The 15036-nt window shown below is 40.3% G+C and overlaps 16 non-coding genes across 16 annotated transcripts; all 16 read left to right on the top strand.

The window, feature by feature from the left end:
* Nucleotides 1–463: 463 nt before the first annotated feature.
* Nucleotides 464–535, top strand: TRNAD-GUC (transfer RNA aspartic acid (anticodon GUC)). Its single transcript has one exon. It is a non-coding gene; the product is annotated as a tRNA-Asp (tRNA).
* Nucleotides 536–1280: 745 nt separating this feature from the next.
* Nucleotides 1281–1352, top strand: TRNAD-GUC (transfer RNA aspartic acid (anticodon GUC)). The gene has a single exon. It is a non-coding gene; the product is annotated as a tRNA-Asp (tRNA).
* Nucleotides 1353–2097: 745 nt separating this feature from the next.
* TRNAD-GUC (transfer RNA aspartic acid (anticodon GUC)) lies at nt 2098–2169 on the top strand. The gene has a single exon. It is a non-coding gene; the product is annotated as a tRNA-Asp (tRNA).
* Nucleotides 2170–2914: 745 nt separating this feature from the next.
* TRNAD-GUC (transfer RNA aspartic acid (anticodon GUC)) lies at nt 2915–2986 on the top strand. The gene has a single exon. It is a non-coding gene; the product is annotated as a tRNA-Asp (tRNA).
* A 745-nt stretch (nt 2987–3731) lies between these two features.
* On the top strand, nt 3732–3803 carry TRNAD-GUC (transfer RNA aspartic acid (anticodon GUC)). The gene has a single exon. It is a non-coding gene; the product is annotated as a tRNA-Asp (tRNA).
* A 745-nt stretch (nt 3804–4548) lies between these two features.
* TRNAD-GUC (transfer RNA aspartic acid (anticodon GUC)) lies at nt 4549–4620 on the top strand. Its single transcript has one exon. It is a non-coding gene; the product is annotated as a tRNA-Asp (tRNA).
* A 745-nt stretch (nt 4621–5365) lies between these two features.
* TRNAD-GUC (transfer RNA aspartic acid (anticodon GUC)) lies at nt 5366–5437 on the top strand. The gene has a single exon. It is a non-coding gene; the product is annotated as a tRNA-Asp (tRNA).
* Nucleotides 5438–6182: 745 nt separating this feature from the next.
* TRNAD-GUC (transfer RNA aspartic acid (anticodon GUC)) lies at nt 6183–6254 on the top strand. Its single transcript has one exon. It is a non-coding gene; the product is annotated as a tRNA-Asp (tRNA).
* A 745-nt stretch (nt 6255–6999) lies between these two features.
* On the top strand, nt 7000–7071 carry TRNAD-GUC (transfer RNA aspartic acid (anticodon GUC)). Its single transcript has one exon. It is a non-coding gene; the product is annotated as a tRNA-Asp (tRNA).
* Nucleotides 7072–7816: 745 nt separating this feature from the next.
* Nucleotides 7817–7888, top strand: TRNAD-GUC (transfer RNA aspartic acid (anticodon GUC)). Its single transcript has one exon. It is a non-coding gene; the product is annotated as a tRNA-Asp (tRNA).
* A 745-nt stretch (nt 7889–8633) lies between these two features.
* On the top strand, nt 8634–8705 carry TRNAD-GUC (transfer RNA aspartic acid (anticodon GUC)). The gene has a single exon. It is a non-coding gene; the product is annotated as a tRNA-Asp (tRNA).
* A 1507-nt stretch (nt 8706–10212) lies between these two features.
* On the top strand, nt 10213–10284 carry TRNAD-GUC (transfer RNA aspartic acid (anticodon GUC)). Its single transcript has one exon. It is a non-coding gene; the product is annotated as a tRNA-Asp (tRNA).
* A 745-nt stretch (nt 10285–11029) lies between these two features.
* TRNAD-GUC (transfer RNA aspartic acid (anticodon GUC)) lies at nt 11030–11101 on the top strand. Its single transcript has one exon. It is a non-coding gene; the product is annotated as a tRNA-Asp (tRNA).
* A 745-nt stretch (nt 11102–11846) lies between these two features.
* TRNAD-GUC (transfer RNA aspartic acid (anticodon GUC)) lies at nt 11847–11918 on the top strand. Its single transcript has one exon. It is a non-coding gene; the product is annotated as a tRNA-Asp (tRNA).
* A 745-nt stretch (nt 11919–12663) lies between these two features.
* TRNAD-GUC (transfer RNA aspartic acid (anticodon GUC)) lies at nt 12664–12735 on the top strand. Its single transcript has one exon. It is a non-coding gene; the product is annotated as a tRNA-Asp (tRNA).
* A 1561-nt stretch (nt 12736–14296) lies between these two features.
* TRNAD-GUC (transfer RNA aspartic acid (anticodon GUC)) lies at nt 14297–14368 on the top strand. The gene has a single exon. It is a non-coding gene; the product is annotated as a tRNA-Asp (tRNA).
* Nucleotides 14369–15036: the final 668 nt, after the last annotated feature.

The raw sequence follows: 15036 nt of genomic DNA, 5'->3' as shown, positions 1-15036 counted from the left end.
CTTGTGAGCTAAACCTGATTATGACATCACATCAATGAAGCAAAGCTGATACTATTGTATGCCTACAGAGTATAGACTGAGAGAGAAGTGTCTTTTCCTATGGATTGCAGGCTAAAATGGACTTGCATCCCCTACTTTCAAAGGGAGTAACTGTATAGTAAGTGAGATAGATAGACCAATATCATGTAAGCTTCCTGGCCATGACCGACCAGTAGAGGATAACAGAAAAAGGTTTTTAATTGAAATGACTATCTTTTTTGCAAAGTTGTATTGTAGTCTTTGTTTCAGCTGAGACAAAAATAAATCTTTTTATCTGCTTCTTATTTAGGGTTTTATGTTAGCTTGATAACATGTAGCACATAATCTCTGTGGCCAATGACACAGACGCATCTCGAGACCTCACCCTGACATGTTTTTGGGTGTATTTTCAGCTCCAATTTTGCCTGCAGATTCACCAAGTTAGTCCTCGTTAGTATAGTGGTGAGTATCCCCGCCTGTCACGCGGGAGACCGGGGTTCGATTCCCCGACGGGGAGAACATTGCAAGATTTTATCAGGTTCAGAGATTCGTTGCTCAAGGTTATGGAGAATCAAAGTCCGAATCCAATTGTAGCGTGAAAAATATACCACTTGATTTTGAGAGCATAAGAAAGAACCAGAAACACCAATTGCATAGCCTCGTTTTTAGTTTGGGTATCACCCCTTGCTTTTATCTAGCATGGCATGTACTGTTTTTGTGCATTACAATATTTGCATATCATCCTCTTACAATTGGCTCATGCTGTAACACAGGAGACAGCTATGTAGTGGACAAGTCTCTTGTGAGCTAAACCTGATTATGACATCACATCAATGTAGCAAAGCTGAAACTATTGTATGCCTACAGAGTATAGACTGAGAGAGAAGTGTCTTTTCCTATGAATTGCAGGCTAAAATGGACTTGCATCCCCTACTTTCAAAGGGAGTAACTGTATAGTAAGTGAGATAGGTAGACCGATATCATGTAAGCTTCCTGGCCATTACCGACCAGTAGAGGATAACAGAAAAAGGTTTTTAATTGAAATGACTATCTTTTTTGCAAAGTGGTATTGTAGTCTTTGTTTCAGCTGAGACAAAAATAAATCTTTTTATCTGCTTCTTATTTAGGGTTTTATGTTAGCTTGATAACATGTAGCACATAATCTCTGTGGCCAATGACACAGACGCATCTCGAGACCTCACCCTGACATGTTTTTGGGTGTATTTTCAGCTCCAATTTTGCCTGCAGATTCACCAAGTTAGTCCTCGTTAGTATAGTGGTGAGTATCCCCGCCTGTCACGCGGGAGACCGGGGTTCGATTCCCCGACGGGGAGAACATTGCAAGTTTTTATCAGGTTCAGAGATTCGTTGCTCAAGGTTATGGAGAATCAAAGTCCGAATCCAATTGTAGCGTGAAAAATATACCACTTGATTTTGAGAGCATAAGAAAGAACCAGAAACACCAATTGCATAGCCTCGTTTTTAGTTTGGGTGTCACCCCTTGCTTTTATCTAGCATGGCATGTACTGTTTTTGTGCATTACAATATTTGCATATCATCCTCTTAAAATTGGCTCACGCTGTAACACAGGAGACAGCTATGTAGTGGACAAGTCTCTTGTGAGCTAAACCTGATTATGACATCACATCAATGTAGCAAAGCTGAAACTATTGTATGCCTACAGAGTATAGACTGAGAGAGAAGTGTCCTTTCCTATGAATTGCAGGCTAAAATGGACTTGCATCCCCTACTTTCAAAGGGAGTAACTGTATAGTAAGTGAGATAGATAGACCGATATCATGTAAGCTTCCTGGCCACGACCGACCAGTAGAGGATAACAGAAAAAGGTTTTTAATTGAAATGACTATCTTTTTTGCAAAGTGGTATTGTAGTCTTTGTTTCAGCTGAGACAAAAATAAATCTTTTTATCTGCTTCTTATTTAGGGTTTTATGTTAGCTTGATAACATGTAGCACATAATCTCTGTGGCCAATGACACAGACGCATCTCGAGACCTCACCCTGACATGTTTTTGGATGTATTTTCAGCTCCAATTTTGCCTGGAGATGCACCAAGATAGTCCTCGTTAGTATAGTGGTGAGTATCCCCGCCTGTCACGCGGGAGACCGGGGTTCGATTCCCCGACGGGGAGAACATTGCAAGTTTTTATCAGGTTCAGAGATTCGTTGCTCAAGGTTATGGAGAATCAAAGTCCGAATCCAATTGTAGCGTGAAAAATATACCACTTGATTTTGAGAGCATAAGAAAGAACCAGAAACACCAATTGCATAGCCTCGTTTTTAGTTTGGGTATCACCCCTTGCTTTTATCTAGCATGGCATGTACTGTTTTTGTGCATTACAATATTTGCATATCATCCTCTTACAATTGGCTCATGCTGTAACACAGGAGACAGCTATGTAGTGGACAAGTCTCTTGTGAGCTAAACCTGATTATGACATCACATCAATGTAGCAAAGCTGAAACTATTGTATGCCTACAGAGTATAGACTGAGAGAGAAGTGTCTTTTCCTATGAATTGCAGGCTAAAATGGACTTGCATCCCCTACTTTCAAAGGGAGTAACTGTATAGTAAGTGAGATAGGTAGACCGATATCATGTAAGCTTCCTGGCCATTACCGACCAGTAGAGGATAACAGAAAAAGGTTTTTAATTGAAATGACTATCTTTTTTGCAAAGTGGTATTGTAGTCTTTGTTTCAGCTGAGACAAAAATAAATCTTTTTATCTGCTTCTTATTTAGGGTTTTATGTTAGCTTGATAACATGTAGCACATAATCTCTGTGGCCAATGACACAGACGCATCTCGAGACCTCACCCTGACATGTTTTTGGGTGTATTTTCAGCTCCAATTTTGCCTGCAGATTCTCCAAGTTAGTCCTCGTTAGTATAGTGGTGAGTATCCCCGCCTGTCACGCGGGAGACCGGGGTTCGATTCCCCGACGGGGAGAACATTGCAAGTTTTTATCAGGTTCAGAGATTCGTTGCTCAAGGTTATGGAGAATCAAAGTCCGAATCCAATTGTAGCGTGAAAAATATACCACTTGATTTTGAGAGCATAAGAAAGAACCAGAAACACCAATTGCATAGCCTCGTTTTTAGTTTGGGTATCACCCCTTGCTTTTATCTAGCATGGCATGTACTGTTTTTGTGCATTACAATATTTGCATATCATCCTCTTACAATTGGCTCATGCTGTAACACAGGAGACAGCTATGTAGTGGACAAGTCTCTTGTGAGCTAAACCTGATTATGACATCACATCAATGTAGCAAAGCTGAAACTATTGTATGCCTACAGAGTATAGACTGAGAGAGAAGTGTCTTTTCCTATGAATTGCAGGCTAAAATGGACTTGCATCCCCTACTTTCAAAGGGAGTAACTGTATAGTAAGTGAGATAGGTAGACCGATATCATGTAAGCTTCCTGGCCATTACCGACCAGTAGAGGATAACAGAAAAAGGTTTTTAATTGAAATGACTATCTTTTTTGCAAAGTGGTATTGTAGTCTTTGTTTCAGCTGAGACAAAAATAAATCTTTTTATCTGCTTCTTATTTAGGGTTTTATGTTAGCTTGATAACATGTAGCACATAATCTCTGTGGCCAATGACACAGACGCAGCTCGAGACCTCACCCTGACATGTTTTTGGGTGTATTTTCAGCTCCAATTTTGCCTGCAGATTCACCAAGTTAGTCCTCGTTAGTATAGTGGTGAGTATCCCCGCCTGTCACGCGGGAGACCGGGGTTCGATTCCCCGACGGGGAGAACATTGCAAGTTTTTATCAGGTTCAGAGATTCGTTGCTCAAGGTTATGGAGAATCAAAGTCCGAATCCAATTGTAGCGTGAAAAATATACCACTTGATTTTGAGAGCATAAGAAAGAACCAGAAACACCAATTGCATAGCCTCGTTTTTAGTTTGGGTGTCACCCCTTGCTTTTATCTAGCATGGCATGTACTGTTTTTGTGCATTACAATATTTGCATATCATCCTCTTAAAATTGGCTCACGCTGTAACACAGGAGACAGCTATGTAGTGGACAAGTCTCTTGTGAGCTAAACCTGATTATGACATCACATCAATGAAGCAAAGCTGAAACTATTGTATGCCTACAGAGTATAGACTGAGAGAGAAGTGTCTTTTCCTATGGATTGCAGGCTAAAATGGACTTGCATCCCCTACTTTCAAAGGGAGTAACTGTATAGTAAGTGAGATAGATAGACCGATATCATGTAAGCTTCCTGGCCATTACCGACCAGAAGAGGATAACAGAAAAAGGTTTTTAATTGAAATGACTATCTTTTTTGCAAAGTGGTATTGTAGTCTTTGTTTCAGCTGAGACAAAAATAAATCTTTTTATCTGCTTCTTATTTAGGGTTTTATGTTAGCTTGATAACATGTAGCACATTATCTCTGTGGCCAATGACACAGACGCATCTCGAGACCTCACCCTGACATGTTTTTGGGTGTATTTTCAGCTCCAATTTTGCCTGCAGATTCACCAAGTTAGTCCTCGTTAGTATAGTGGTGAGTATCCCCGCCTGTCACGCGGGAGACCGGGGTTCGATTCCCCGACGGGGAGAACATTGCAAGTTTTTATCAGGTTCAGAGATTCGTTGCTCAAGGTTATGGAGAATCAAAGTCCGAATCCAATTGTAGCGTGAAAAATATACCACTTGATTTTGAGAGCATAAGAAAGAACCAGAAACACCAATTGCATAGCCTCGTTTTTAGTTTGGGTATCACCCCTTGCTTTTATCTAGCATGGCATGTACTGTTTTTGTGCATTACAATATTTGCATATCATCCTCTTACAATTGGCTCATGCTGTAACACAGGAGACAGCTATGTAGTGGACAAGTCTCTTGTGAGCTAAACCTGATTATGACATCACATCAATGTAGCAAAGCTGAAACTATTGTATGCCTACAGAGTATAGACTGAGAGAGAAGTGTCTTTTCCTATGAATTGCAGGCTAAAATGGACTTGCATCCCCTACTTTCAAAGGGAGTAACTGTATAGTAAGTGAGATAGGTAGACCGATATCATGTAAGCTTCCTGGCCATTACCGACCAGTAGAGGATAACAGAAAAAGGTTTTTAATTGAAATGACTATCTTTTTTGCAAAGTGGTATTGTAGTCTTTGTTTCAGCTGAGACAAAAATAAATCTTTTTATCTGCTTCTTATTTAGGGTTTTATGTTAGCTTGATAACATGTAGCACATAATCTCTGTGGCCAATGACACAGACGCATCTCGAGACCTCACCCTGACATGTTTTTGGGTGTATTTTCAGCTCCAATTTTGCCTGCAGATTCACCAAGTTAGTCCTCGTTAGTATAGTGGTGAGTATCCCCGCCTGTCACGCGGGAGACCGGGGTTCGATTCCCCGACGGGGAGAACATTGCAAGTTTTTATCAGGTTCAGAGATTCGTTGCTCAAGGTTATGGAGAATCAAAGTCCGAATCCAATTGTAGCGTGAAAAATATACCACTTGATTTTGAGAGCATAAGAAAGAACCAGAAACACCAATTGCATAGCCTCGTTTTTAGTTTGGGTGTCACCCCTTGCTTTTATCTAGCATGGCATGTACTGTTTTTGTGCATTACAATATTTGCATATCATCCTCTTAAAATTGGCTCACGCTGTAACACAGGAGACAGCTATGTAGTGGACAAGTCTCTTGTGAGCTAAACCTGATTATGACATCACATCAATGAAGCAAAGCTGATACTATTGTATGCCTACAGAGTATAGACTGAGAGAGAAGTGTCTTTTCCTATGGATTGCAGGCTAAAATGGACTTGCATCCCCTACTTTCAAAGGGAGTAACTGTATAGTAAGTGAGATAGATAGACCGATATCATGTAAGCTTCCTGGCCATTACCGACCAGTAGAGGATAACAGAAAAAGGTTTTTAATTGAAATAACTATCTTTTTTGCAAAGTTGTATTGTAGTCTTTGTTTCAGCTGAGACAAAAATAAATCTTTTTATCTGCTTCTTATTTAGGGTTTTATGTTAGCTTGATAACATGTAGCACATAATCTCTGTGGCCAATGACACAGACGCATCTCGAGACCTCACCCTGACATGTTTTTGGGTGTATTTTCAGCTCCAATTTTGCCTGCAGATTCACCAAGTTAGTCCTCGTTAGTATAGTGGTGAGTATCCCCGCCTGTCACGCGGGAGACCGGGGTTCGATTCCCCGACGGGGAGAACATTGCAAGTTTTTATCAGGTTCAGAGATTCGTTGCTCAAGGTTATGGAGAATCAAAGTCCGAATCCAATTGTAGCGTGTAAAATATACCACTTGATTTTTAGAGCATAAGAAAGAACCAGAAACACCAATTGCATAGCCTCGTTTTTAGTTTGGGTGTCACCCCTTGCTTTTATCTAGCATGGCATGTACTGTTTTTGTGCATTACAATATTTGCATATCATCCTCTTAAAATTGGCTCACGCTGTAACACAGGAGACAGCTATGTAGTGGACAAGTCTCTTGTGAGCTAAACCTGATTATGACATCACATCAATGAAGCAAAGCTGATACTATTGTATGCCTACAGAGTATAGACTGAGAGAGAAGTGTCTTTTCCTATGAATTGCAGGCTAAAATGGACTTGCATCCCCTACTTTCAAAGGGAGTAACTGTATAGTAAGTGAGATAGGTAGACCGATATCATGTAAGCTTCCTGGCCATTACCGACCAGTAGAGGATAACAGAAAAAGGTTTTTAATTGAAATGACTATCTTTTTTGCAAAGTGGTATTGTAGTCTTTGTTTCAGCTGAGACAAAAATAAATCTTTTTATCTGCTTCTTATTTAGGGTTTTATGTTAGCTTGATAACATGTAGCACATAATCTCTGTGGCCAATGACACAGACGCAGCTCGAGACCTCACCCTGACATGTTTTTGGGTGTATTTTCAGCTCCAATTTTGCCTGCAGATTCACCAAGTTAGTCCTCGTTAGTATAGTGGTGAGTATCCCCGCCTGTCACGTGGGAGACCGGGGTTCGATTCCCCGACGGGGAGAACATTGCAAGTTTTTATCAGGTTCAGAGATTCGTTGCTCAAGGTTATGGAGAATCAAAGTCCGAATCCAATTGTAGCGTGAAAAATATACCACTTGATTTTGAGAGCATAAGAAAGAACCAGAAACACCAATTGCATAGCCTCGTTTTTAGTTTGGGTGTCACCCCTTGCTTTTATCTAGCATGGCATGTACTGTTTTTGTGCATTACAATATTTGCATATCATCCTCTTAAAATTGGCTCACGCTGTAACACAGGAGACAGCTATGTAGTGGACAAGTCTCTTGTGAGCTAAACCTGATTATGACATCACATCAATGAAGCAAAGCTGAAACTATTGTATGCCTACAGAGTATAGACTGAGAGAGAAGTGTCTTTTCCTATGGATTGCAGGCTAAAATGGACTTGCATCCCCTACTTTCAAAGGGAGTAACTGTATAGTAAGTGAGATAGATAGACCGATATCATGTAAGCTTCCTGGCCATGACCGACCAGTAGAGGATAACAGAAAAAGGTTTTTAATTGAAATAACTATCTTTTTTGCAAAGTTGTATTGTAGTCTTTGTTTCAGCTGAGACAAAAATAAATCTTTTTATCTGCTTCTTATTTAGGGTTTTATGTTAGCTTGATAACATGTAGCACATAATCTCTTTGGCCAATGACACAGACGCATCTCGAGACCTCACCCTGACATGTTTTTGGGTGTATTTTCAGCTCCAATTTTGCCTGCAGATTCACCAAGTTAGTCCTCGTTAGTATAGTGGTGAGTATCCCCGCCTGTCACGCGGGAGACCGGGGTTCGATTCCCCGACGGGGAGAACATTGCAAGTTTTTATCAGGTTCAGAGATTCGTTGCTCAAGGTTATGGAGAATCAAAGTCCGAATCCAATTGTAGCGTGAAAAATATACCACTTGATTTTGAGAGCATAAGAAAGAACCAGAAACACCAATTGCATAGCCTCGTTTTTAGTTTGGGTGTCACCCCTTGCTTTTATCTAGCATGGCATGTACTGTTTTTGTGCATTACAATATTTGCATATCATCCTCTTAAAATTGGCTCACGCTGTAACACAGGAGACAGCTATGTAGTGGACAAGTCTCTTGTGAGCTAAACCTGATTATGACATCACATCAATGAAGCAAAGCTGATACTATTGTATGCCTACAGAGTATAGACTGAGAGAGAAGTGTCTTTTCCTATGGATTGCAGGCTAAAATGGACTTGCATCCCCTACTTTCAAAGGGAGTAACTGTATAGTAAGTGAGATAGATAGACCAATATCATGTAAGCTTCCTGGCCATGACCGACCAGTAGAGGATAACAGAAAAAGGTTTTTAATTGAAATGACTATCTTTTTTGCAAAGTTGTATTGTAGTCTTTGTTTCAGCTGAGACAAAAATAAATCTTTTTATCTGCTTCTTATTTAGGGTTTTATGTTAGCTTGATAACATGTAGCACATAATCTCTGTGGCCAATGACACAGACGCATCTCGAGACCTCACCCTGACATGTTTTTGGGTGTATTTTCAGCTCCAATTTTGCCTGCAGATTCACCAAGTTAGTCCTCGTTAGTATAGTGGTGAGTATCCCCGCCTGTCACGCGGGAGACCGGGGTTCGATTCCCCGACGGGGAGAACATTGCAAGATTTTATCAGGTTCAGAGATTCGTTGCTCAAGGTTATGGAGAATCAAAGTCCGAATCCAATTGTAGCGTGAAAAATATACCACTTGATTTTGAGAGCATAAGAAAGAACCAGAAACACCAATTGCATAGCCTCGTTTTTAGTTTGGGTATCACCCCTTGCTTTTATCTAGCATGGCATGTACTGTTTTTGTGCATTACAATATTTGCATATCATCCTCTTACAATTGGCTCATGCTGTAACACAGGAGACAGCTATGTAGTGGACAAGTCTCTTGTGAGCTAAACCTGATTATGACATCACATCAATGTAGCAAAGCTGAAACTATTGTATGCCTACAGAGTATAGACTGAGAGAGAAGTGTCTTTTCCTATGAATTGCAGGCTAAAATGGACTTGCATCCCCTACTTTCAAAGGGAGTAACTGTATAGTAGAGGATAACAGAAAAAGGTTTTTAATTGAAATGACTATCTTTTTTGCAAAGTGGTATTGTAGTCTTTGTTTCAGCTGAGACAAAAATAAATCTTTTTATCTGCTTCTTATTTAGGGTTTTATGTTAGCTTGATAACATGTAGCACATAATCTCTGTGGCCAATGACACAGACGCATCTCGAGACCTCACCCTGACATGTTTTTGGGTGTATTTTCAGCTCCAATTTTGCCTGCAGATTCACCAAGTTAGTCCTCGTTAGTATAGTGGTGAGTATCCCCGCCTGTCACGCGGGAGACCGGGTTCGATTCCCCGACGGGGAGAACATTGCAAGTTTTTATCAGGTTCAGAGATTCGTTGCTCAAGGTTATGGAGAATCAAAGTCCGAATCCAATTGTAGCGTGAAAAATATACCACTTGATTTTGAGAGCATAAGAAAGAACCAGAAACACCAATTGCATAGCCTCGTTTTTAGTTTGGGTGTCACCCCTTGCTTTTATCTAGCATGGCATGTACTGTTTTTGTGCATTACAATATTTGCATATCATCCTCTTACAATTGGCTCATGCTGTAACACAGGAGACAGCTATGTAGTGGACAAGTCTCTTGTGAGCTAAACCTGATTATGACATCACATCAATGTAGCAAAGCTGAAACTATTGTATGCCTACAGAGTATAGACTGAGAGAGAAGTGTCTTTTCCTATGAATTGCAGGCTAAAATGGACTTGCATCCCCTACTTTCAAAGGGAGTAACTGTATAGTAAGTGAGATAGGTAGACCGATATCATGTAAGCTTCCTGGCCATTACCGACCAGTAGAGGATAACAGAAAAAGGTTTTTAATTGAAATGACTATCTTTTTTGCAAAGTGGTATTGTAGTCTTTGTTTCAGCTGAGACAAAAATAAATCTTTTTATCTGCTTCTTATTTAGGGTTTTATGTTAGCTTGATAACATGTAGCACATAATCTCTGTGGCCAATGACACAGACGCATCTCGAGACCTCACCCTGACATGTTTTTGGGTGTATTTTCAGCTCCAATTTTGCCTGCAGATTCACCAAGTTAGTCCTCGTTAGTATAGTGGTGAGTATCCCCGCCTGTCACGCGGGAGACCGGGGTTCGATTCCCCGACGGGGAGAACATTGCAAGTTTTTATCAGGTTCAGAGATTCGTTGCTCAAGGTTATGGAGAATCAAAGTCCGAATCCAATTGTAGCGTGAAAAATATACCACTTGATTTTGAGAGCATAAGAAAGAACCAGAAACACCAATTGCATAGCCTCGTTTTTAGTTTGGGTGTCACCCCTTGCTTTTATCTAGCATGGCATGTACTGTTTTTGTGCATTACAATATTTGCATATCATCCTCTTAAAATTGGCTCACGCTGTAACACAGGAGACAGCTATGTAGTGGACAAGTCTCTTGTGAGCTAAACCTGATTATGACATCACATCAATGAAGCAAAGCTGAAACTATTGTATGCCTACAGAGTATAGACTGAGAGAGAAGTGTCTTTTCCTATGGATTGCAGGCTAAAATGGACTTGCATCCCCTACTTTCAAAGGGAGTAACTGTATAGTAAGTGAGATAGATAGACCGATATCATGTAAGCTTCCTGGCCATTACCGACCAGTAGAGGATAACAGAAAAAGGTTTTTAATTGAAATGACTATCTTTTTTGCAAAGTGGTATTGTAGTCTTTGTTTCAGCTGAGACAAAAATAAATCTTTTTATCTGCTTCTTATTTAGGGTTTTATGTTAGCTTGATAACATGTAGCACATAATCTCTGTGGCCAATGACACAGACGCATCTCGAGACCTCACCCTGACATGTTTTTGGGTGTATTTTCAGCTCCAATTTTGCCTGCAGATTCACCAAGTTAGTCCTCGTTAGTATAGTGGTGAGTATCCCCGCCTGTCACGCGGGAGACCGGGGTTCGATTCCCCGACGGGGAGAACATTGCAAGTTTTTATCAGGTTCAGAGATTCGTTGCTCAAGGTTATGGAGAATCAAAGTCCGAATCCAATTGTAGCGTGAAAAATATACCACTTGATTTTGAGAGCATAAGAAAGAACCAGAAACACCAATTGCATAGCCTCGTTTTTAGTTTGGGTGTCACCCCTTGCTTTTATCTAGCATGGCATGTACTGTTTTTGTGCATTACAATATTTGCATATCATCCTCTTACAATTGGCTCATGCTGTAACACAGGAGACAGCTATGTAGTGGACAAGTCTCTTGTGAGCTAAACCTGATTATGACATCACATCAATGTAGCAAAGCTGAAACTATTGTATGCCTACAGAGTATAGACTGAGAGAGAAGTGTCTTTTCCTATGAATTGCAGGCTAAAATGGACTTGCATCCCCTACTTTCAAAGGGAGTAACTGTATAGTAAGTGAGATAGGTAGACCGATATCATGTAAGCTTCCTGGCCATTACCGACCAGTAGAGGATAACAGAAAAAGGTTTTTAATTGAAATGACTATCTTTTTTGCAAAGTGGTATTGTAGTCTTTGTTTCAGCTGAGACAAAAATAAATCTTTTTATCTGCTTCTTATTTAGGGTTTTATGTTAGCTTGATAACATGTAGCACATAATCTCTGTGGCCAATGACACAGACGCATCTCGAGACCTCACCCTGACATGTTTTTGGGTGTATTTTCAGCTCCAATTTTGCCTGCAGATTCACCAAGTTAGTCCTCGTTAGTATAGTGGTGAGTATCCCCGCCTGTCACGCGGGAGACCGGGGTTCGATTCCCCGACGGGGAGAACATTGCAAGTTTTTATCAGGTTCAGAGATTCGTTGCTCAAGGTTATGGAGAATCAAAGTCCGAATCCAATTGTAGCGTGAAAAATATACCACTTGATTTTGAGAGCATAAGAAAGAACCAGAAACACCAATTGCATAGCCTCGTTTTTAGTTTGGGTGTCACCCCTTGCTTTTATCTAGCATGGCATGTACTGTTTTTGTGCATTACAATATTTGCATATCATCCTCTTAAAATTGGCTCACGCTGTAACACAGGAGACAGCTATGTAGTGGACAAGTCTCTTGTGAGCTAAACCTGATTATGACATCACATCAATGAAGCAAAGCTGATACTATTGTATGCCTACAGAGTATAGACTGAGAGAGAAGTGTCTTTTCCTATGGATTGCAGGCTAAAATGGACTTGCATCCCCTACTTTCAAAGGGAGTAACTGTATAGTAAGTGAGATAGATAGACCGATATCATGTAAGCTTCCTGGCCATTACCGACCAGTAGAGGATAACAGAAAAAGGTTTTTAATTGAAATGACTATCTTTTTTGCAAAGTGGTATTGTAGTCTTTGTTTCAGCTGAGACAAAAATAAATCTTTTTATCTGCTTCTTATTTAGGGTTTTATGTTAGCTTGATAACATGTAGCACATAATCTCTGTGGCCAATGACACAGACGCATCTCGAGACCTCACCCTGACATGTTTTTGGATGTATTTTCAGCTCCAATTTTGCCTGGAGATGCACCAAGATAGTCCTCGTTAGTATAGTGGTGAGTATCCCCGCCTGTCACGCGGGAGACCAGGGTTCGATTCCCCGACGGGGAGAACATTGCAAGTTTTTATCAGGTTCAGAGATTCGTTGCTCAAGGTTATGGAGAATCAAAGTCCGAATCCAATTGTAGCGTGAAAAATATACCACTTGATTTTGAGAGCATAAGAAAGAACCAGAAACACCAATTGCATAGCCTCGTTTTTAGTTTGGGTGTCACCCCTTGCTTTTATCTAGCATGGCATGTACTGTTTTTGTGCATTACAATATTTGCATATCATCCTCTTAAAATTGGCTCACGCTGTAACACAGGAGACAGCTATGTAGTGGACAAGTCTCTTGTGAGCTAAACCTGATTATGACATCACATCAATGAAGCAAAGCTGAAACTATTGTATGCCTACAGAGTATAGACTGAGAGAGAAGTGTCTTTTCCTTTGGATTGCAGGCTAAAATGGACTTGCATCCCCTACTTTCAAAGGGAGTAACTGTATAGTAAGTGAGATAGATAGACCAATATCATGTAAGCTTCCTGGCCATGACCGACCAGTAGAGGATAACAGAAAAAGGTTTTTAATTGAAATGACTATCTTTTTTGCAAAGTTGTATTGTAGTCTTTGTTTCAGCTGAGACAAAAATAAATCTTTTTATCTGCTTCTTATTAAGGGTTTTATGTTAGCTTGATAACATGTAGCACATAATCTCTGTGGCCAATGACACAGACGCATCTCGAGACCTCACCCTGACATGTTTTTGGGTGTATTTTCAGCTCCAATTTTGCCTGCAGATTCACCAAGTTAGTCCTCGTTAGTATAGTGGTGAGTATCCCCGCCTGTCACGCGGGAGACCGGGTTCGATTCCCCGACGGGGAGAACATTGCAAGTTTTTATCAGGTTCAGAGATTCGTTGCTCAAGGTTATGGAGAATCAAAGTCCGAATCCAATTGTAGCGTGAAAAATATACCACTTGATTTTGAGAGCATAAGAAAGATCCAGAAACACCAATTGCATAGCCTCGTTTTTAGTTTGGGTGTCACCCCTTGCTTTTATCTAGCATGGCATGTACTGTTTTTGTGCATTACAATATTTGCATATCATCCTCTTACAATTGGCTCATGCTGTAACACAGGAGACAGCTATGTAGTGGACAAGTCTCTTGTGAGCTAAACCTGATTATGACATCACATCAATGTAGCAAAGCTGAAACTATTGTATGCCTACAGAGTATAGACTGAGAGAGAAGTGTCTTTTCCTATGAATTGCAGGCTAAAATGGACTTGCATCCCCTACTTTCAAAGGGAGTAACTGTATAGTAAGTGAGATAGGTAGACCGATATCATGTAAGCTTCCTGGCCATTACCGACCAGTAGAGGATAACAGAAAAAGGTTTTTAATTGAAATGACTATCTTTTTTGCAAAGTGGTATTGTAGTCTTTGTTTCAGCTGAGACAAAAATAAATCTTTTTATCTGCTTCTTATTTAGGGTTTTATGTTAGCTTGATAACATGTAGCACATAATCTCTGTGGCCAATGACACAGACGCATCTCGAGACCTCACCCTGACATGTTTTTGGGTGTATTTTCAGCTCCAATTTTGCCTGCAGATTCACCAAGTTAGTCCTCGTTAGTATAGTGGTGAGTATCCCCGCCTGTCACGCGGGAGACCGGGGTTCGATTCCCCGACGGGGAGAACATTGCAAGTTTTTATCAGGTTCAGAGATTCGTTGCTCAAGGTTATGGAGAATCAAAGTCCGAATCCAATTGTAGCGTGAAAAATATACCACTTGATTTTGAGAGCATAAGAAAGAACCAGAAACACCAATTGCATAGCCTCGTTTTTAGTTTGGGTGTCACCCCTTGCTTTTATCTAGCATGGCATGTACTGTTTTTGTGCATTACAATATTTGCATATCATCCTCTTAAAATTGGCTCACGCTGTAACACAGGAGACAGCTATGTAGTGGACAAGTCTCTTGTGAGCTAAACCTGATTATGACATCACATCAATGAAGCAAAGCTGAAACTATTGTATGCCTACAGAGTATAGACTGAGAGAGAAGTGTCTTTTCCTATGGATTGCAGGCTAAAATGGACTTGCATCCCCTACTTTCAAAGGGAGTAACTGTATAGTAAGTGAGATAGATAGACCGATATCATGTAAGCTTCCTGGCCATTACCGACCAGTAGAGGATAACAGAAAAAGGTTTTTAATTGAAATGACTATCTTTTTTGCAAAGTGGTATTGTAGTCTTTGTTTCAGCTGAGACAAAAATAAATCTTTTTATCTGCTTCTTATTTAGGGTTTTATGTTAGCTTGATAACATGTAGCACATAATCTCTGTGGCCAATGACACAGAC

Source organism: Pseudophryne corroboree, chromosome 11, assembly GCF_028390025.1.
Source record: "Pseudophryne corroboree isolate aPseCor3 chromosome 11, aPseCor3.hap2, whole genome shotgun sequence".
Taxonomy (NCBI): domain Eukaryota; kingdom Metazoa; phylum Chordata; class Amphibia; order Anura; family Myobatrachidae; genus Pseudophryne; species Pseudophryne corroboree.
This window is presented reverse-complemented; position numbering and strand designations above follow the sequence as displayed.